Source organism: Henckelia pumila, chromosome 2, assembly GCF_033568475.1.
Source record: "Henckelia pumila isolate YLH828 chromosome 2, ASM3356847v2, whole genome shotgun sequence".
NCBI classification, from domain to species: domain Eukaryota; kingdom Viridiplantae; phylum Streptophyta; class Magnoliopsida; order Lamiales; family Gesneriaceae; genus Henckelia; species Henckelia pumila.
In genome coordinates this window covers 128,574,727-128,581,000 of record NC_133121.1, presented here as the reverse complement: position 1 = coordinate 128,581,000, position 6,274 = coordinate 128,574,727, and the positions used below count along the sequence as shown (strand labels likewise).

Sequence of the window (6,274 nt, the reverse complement as noted above, 5' to 3'; positions counted from 1 at the left end):
CCTTTTTTGCAAACAAGTAGCGAATTGCTGCATGGTCAGTAAAAACAACTACTTTAGTACCAATTAAATATGGACGAAATTTATCAAAAGCAAAGACTACTGCAAGCATCTCTTTTTCAGTGGTAGTGTAGTTTTGCTGTGCGGCGTCCATGGTGCGACTGGCGTAATATATAGCTCTGAAAATCTTATCTCTCCTTTGGCCTAATACCGCGCCCACTGCATAGTCACTAGCATCACACATAAGCTCAAAGGGCTCCTTCCACTCTGGCACAATCATGATGGGTGCTGTGGTCAATGCCGTCTTGATCTTTTCAAATGCTTGCAAACAATCATCATAAAAAATGAATGTAGAATCTTTTTCAAGTAAATTACACAGAGGTTTTGTGATTTTATAAAAATCCTTGATGAAACGCCGATAAAACCCTGCATGGCCTAAAAAACTTCTGATGCCCTTGATATTCTTCGGAGGTGGAAGCTTCTCTATTGCAACCACTTTGGCTCGATCCACCTCTAATCCATTGGATGACACTTTATGTCCAAGGACAATGCCCTCTTGAACCATGAAGTGACATTTTTCCCAGTTAAGAACTAAATTCTTTTCTTGGCACCTCTGCAAAACAAGAGACAGATTATGCAAGCAATGATCAAAGAGGAGCCAAATACTGAAAAGTCATTCATAAACACTTCCATCACGTCCTCCACCATATCTGCAAAAATTTCCATCATACACCTCTGAAAGGTTGCAGGTGCATTACACAGTCCAAACGGCATCCTCCTGAAAGCAAACGTGCCATAGGGACACGTAAAGGTAGTCTTCTCCTGATCTTCCGGTGCTATAGCAATTTGATTATAGCCTGAATAACCATCTAAGAAACAGTAATAGCAATAACCAGCAAGTCTATCAAGCATTTGATCAATAAAAGGAAGTGGAAAATGATCTTTACGAGTAGCTTTATTCAACTTCCTATAATCTATACAAACTCGCCAGCCAGTTACTGTACGTGTGGAGATTAACTCATTATTCTCGTTCTTAACCACAGTAATCCCACCCTTCTTAGGCACCACTTGAACAGGAGATACCCAACTACTGTCAGAAATAGCATAAATCACTCCCGCATTCAACAGCTTTAACACTTCTTTCTTAACTACCTCTTTCATGGCGGGATTCAACCTTCTCTGATGATCAACATAAGGAGTATACGACTCTTCCATCAAAATTTTATGCATGCAAATTGTTGGACTAATACCCTTAATGTCAGAAATTGACCATCCTAGAGCGGTTTTAAAATTTCTCAGAACTCTCAACAACTTATCTTTTTCTACAGCAGACAAATGCGCAGATATAATAACAGGACAAGTAGAATTTTCACCAAGAAATTCATAACATAAGTGCGCAGGCAATGCTTTCAGATCATGAGTTTCAGGGGATACCTCTGGTGCATTATTTTCCAAAATCTCAGATTCCTTAGAACTCACCAGTTTTTCTTTCGGAGCGCTGTCTAGGAATACTTTTTGTTCATGTAACTCCCAATCCTCTTCTTTCTCAACCATCTCGTCCGCCACCAAACATCGTTCGAGCGGATCCGTACTTTCTACACATGAAAAGAGTTATGAGAATCAATAATTTCAATGCTCTTACATGTACTTATCTCATTTGGGCCCCTCATGGTGTGATAAATATTAAAAATCACCGCTTCACCACCAACTCGAAGTGTGAGTTCTCCCTTGTGTACATCGATCAATGCGCGTGCAGTAGCTAGAAAAGGTCTCCCAAAAATTAAGGGAGTTTCTTCATCTTCATCCATGTCCAAAATCACGAAATCAGCTGGAAATATGAACTTATCGACCTTTACCAAAACATCCTCCACAATACCCCGTGGGTATGTGATACTCCGATCCGCCAGCTGTAATGTGATGGTGGTCGCCCTGACTTCTCCAAGCTCCAAAGTCCTGTAAACAAAAAAGGCATTAAATTTATACTGGCTCCTAAATCACATAAAGCTCTATTTACCTTAGAACCACCAATAAAACAAGGGATAGTAAAACTCCCTGGATCCTTCAACTTTTGTGGCAATTTTTTCTGCAGGATTGCGCTACATTCTTCTGTCAAATTCACCACTTCGTTGTCCTACAATCTCCTCTTCTTAGACATTACATCTTTGATGAATTTTGCATAATTAGGCATTTGTTCCAAGGCATCTGCAAATGGAATATTGATGTGTATCTTCTTGAAGATATCTAGAAACTTGGAAAATTGCTCATCAAGTGCCTTCTTCTTAAACCGCTGTGGATAAGGAAGTTGTGGCTTGTACATCGGTTTAGATTCAGCTTCCTTCTTGGGCTCTTCAACCACAATTTCTTTAGTCACTGGTTCTTCACTTTCTTTGGCTTTGCTCTGCTCTTTCTCTTCTAACTTCTTCCCACTTCTCAACTCAACTGCTTTGCACTGCTCTTTTGGATTTACTTCAGTATTGCTGGGAAACTGTCCTCTGTTTTGATCCTTCAAAGCATTTGCAAGCTGTCCAATCTGTGTCTCCATGGATTTCATCATAGCTCCCAAACTACACATGTGTGTCTCCATGCTATCCATTCGAGTTTCAGTTCTTGACATCCGCTTGTTAGATTCAGTAACAAATGTAGACACCACATCCTCCAACGATGCTTTACCTTCCCCTTGATTTGTATTGAATCCCGGAGGGGGTTTCAACACATTCTTGTTGTTGGCATAAGAAAAGTTTTCATGGTTACGTAAACCAGGATGATAAGTATTAGGAGGAGGGTTACCTCGATAGTTTCCATAGCCTCTGGGATTGATATATTGAGCTTCCTCAGGTGGATGAGATTCATCTATGGCAACCGACACACCTGCAGGTTCTGCGATATTTACCTTGTTCAGAGAAGCCACTTGTGTACTCAACGCAGATAACTGTGCAGTAATGGATGTAAGAGGATCCACACTGTACACTCCTCTCTTGACTCCCGTACGTTCAGATGGCCATTGATAACTATTGATAGTCATCTGTTCCAGCATATCATAAGCTTGAACGGGGTCCTTGGCAAATATAGTACCTCCAGCAGCAGAGTCCACCGACATTCTTGTATGCGTATTTAATCCATTGTAGAAAAACTCTATTTCTTCCCAATCTGCAATATTATGATTAGGACAACGCCTTAACAAATCTTTGTACCTTTCCCATGCCTCATATAGCTGTTCAGAATCATGCTGTTGGAAGGTACTGATCTCAATCTTTAGCTGGGTTGCCTTGGATGGTGGAAAGAATTTCTCTAAGAATTTCACAGCCATGCCCTCCCAAGTTGTTATGCGTCCTAGTGGCAATGCCTGCAGCCAACTCCGTGCTTTGTCCCTAAGAGAAAAAGGAAACAAACGTAAGCGTATTGTATCCTCAGAAACACCATTTATTTTAACAGTATCAGTAATCTCTAGAAAAGTGCGCAAGTGTAAATGAGGATCAGCTGTGGCAGTTCCATTGAATTGGTTCTGCTGAACCATGTTGATTAAGGCCGGCTTCAACTCGAAGTTGTTGGCATTTATTGTCCCTCTAGCGATTCCAGAATAGTGATCCTGGATCGTTGGCCTGAAATGATCTCTAATTGGCACCAAAGGCAATTCATTGACATCTTCTTCAGCCATGTTTAATTGTTCTTCTCTCCTAGCTTTTCTCAAAGCTCTTGCAGTTCGTTCAATCTCTGGATCAAAGAGCAAATAATTCGCACTTTGAGATCTTCGCATAAACTGCAATTACGAACAATAGCAATTTATTAGTACTTAAATTAAAATAAAAAAAACTCTAAATTAAAACTTCGACTAATTGGTAACAAGATTAAAAATAATCAAAATTACTCCCCGGCAATGGCGCCAAAAACTTGTTGTGAATTTTCCTCGCAAGCGTACGAGTGTCAAGTTTTAGTATAGTGAAAGAAAGAGTGTCGATCCCACAAGGAGTAAAATGAAAAGATTCAATATTTGTAATTAAAATAGTCTTAATTTTATCTAGAAAATCAAACTTCAAGAGTTTTGCAGAATAACTAAAATAAATAAATAGAAATTATTCAGCTCACACACACACAAATTTTGAGGAATTATCAATCAGAGAAAAATAGTCCAGAGGTTTTGATTTCACTTGGTCTCGACAATATTCAATCCTAATTAATCTATTTTATGAATTTCCTTCGATTAATAACCAAAAACACTTAGAGTATTCTATTCCCCTCTCCCGAGCAATAAATAGAGTGTATCAACTTACAATTCGATTTCAATATCCCTATTAAAAATTTAGATGTAGTGATATGTGTAAAATGATGTTCCTTAAAGGTTCTATTAAAGCTATATACTCTCCCGAGCTATATAAACAATTAACAGTGTAGTTCCTATTGATTCTACTCAAAATCCCCTCTCCCGAGCAATGATTCTAAGTAAATATAACAACTCAATTTATGGCCAATAAATTAAGAAGACATTCAATTCTAGAAACACAATTAATCTATAGAAATTCAATTCATTAAAATCAAAGATTCATGAATATGTCTCAACCAAGCTACGTCAACCTCTAGACTAAAAAAGTTTAGTTCATGCTCGAATTCAATAAAAACCAAATCATGTTTAATATCTCAAACATAATTCAACAATCAAAAGAAATTAAAAAGAAGAAACAAAGCCGTAGTCTTTCTTCCGTGTCCGGTCGAAAAGTCTTCGTCTTCGTTCCAAGCAATCTTCAGTTCTTCAACTCCAAAAAACTCACAGAAGTGCTCTCTCGAATATTGTGTGTATTGGTGGCTGATCGATTCCTCCTATGACTCCGAAAAATCCCTTAAATATGACCTAACAATCGTCCAAAAAAATACCAAAGATATCCCCCAAGTTTCCATAAAAAATCGGACTCTAAAATTACAAACAGACGACGGCGCGGGCGCGCCAAAAACAGGGCGGGCGCCCTGTCAACTCGCAAAACATGCTTTTAAAAATTCCTCAACGGCGCGGGCGCGCCTAGTGTCAGCGCGGGCGCGCTCCCAGCTCGACTCTTCATCTTGAATTCTTCATTAGCAGCGCGGGCGCGCCTAAGGATAGGGCGGGCGTGCCTCTTGCTCGAACTCAGCCTTTTTTCTTCACTTTTCCAACTCTTGAATTTCCTTGTAGACTTCCATCTTGTAAGCTTATTTCCACTTGAACACATCAAAGTCCATAACTTCCTACAAACACAAAAACAACAACAATTTCATGCAATATCTACCAATAAATTCCAAAAGTCAAGTAAAACCATATACAAATTAAGTGCACAAAATGCACTTATCATGCATGCAAAGTGAACTCCCTATAAACTCGAGGTCAAGGATCAGATAACAGAGACAGACCGGGCCCTGGTATGTAGCACGCTGTATCGTCGCTTCAGGAGGTGGCTCCCATACCATAATACAAGTGGATATTGCGGACCCAAATCGATGGAAGTCCAACCACTAACAGGATAGGGAAAAACCCTACTAACAGACATCTCGAAGGAGATAGCTCAGTATGCAAATGAATGCAGCATAAATCAATGACATATAAACCATGCAGTCACATAATACATGCATACTCAGTCAGGATATCTCGAACAGTACTTCCGTACCTCAAAACAGTGCAAGCTCTACCAACTCTAGGTCCACGCCTATAGTGAAACGACCCTAACTCTATAATTATTAAATAAATAAATATGCGGAATTTTTTTTTTTTTTTTATATACTTACTAAATAAAATATGCACATATATGCCCATACATACATGCACAAAATAAAAAGATTTAAAATAAATAAATAAATAAATAACTTAAATAAAATTGCATTCTTTAAATAAAATAAATATCTGAGTCAAACATTTAATTAAAAATACTGCCTAAGAAAAATAATGTAAAATTTGCATGCACTGAAAATATTCAAAACCACAACCACTGAAAAATAATTAAAAAGTGTAACATGCTGACATAACTAAAACATGCAATGTGACTCAGACATCTATCACGGTCACGGGGTCACTGCATGTCCGCTCATAGGTCCTCGCCGCCGGTAGGAGCTACATCCTCCTCTACGAACTCACCTGCACCATACCAGTGTAGTGAGCCTAGAGGCCCAACATGCTAACATAACAAGGGTTTAAAATAATTTAAAACAATTAAATATTAATACATAACATATACATGAATGAGCATGCTTAAAAATATCATGGCATAAACATAACTTAAATTAACTTAAATAACATAGACATACGTAATACATAACATTG

At 38.5% G+C, this 6,274-nt stretch overlaps 1 non-coding gene across 1 annotated transcript; it reads left to right on the top strand.

Annotated features, from left to right (window-relative positions):
* Window positions 1-3,149: 3,149 nt before the first annotated feature.
* LOC140885891 (small nucleolar RNA R71) lies at window positions 3,150-3,255 on the top strand. The gene has a single exon (XR_012151303.1). It is a non-coding gene; the product is annotated as a small nucleolar RNA R71 (small nucleolar RNA).
* The last annotated feature ends 3,019 nt before the right edge of the window (window positions 3,256-6,274 follow it).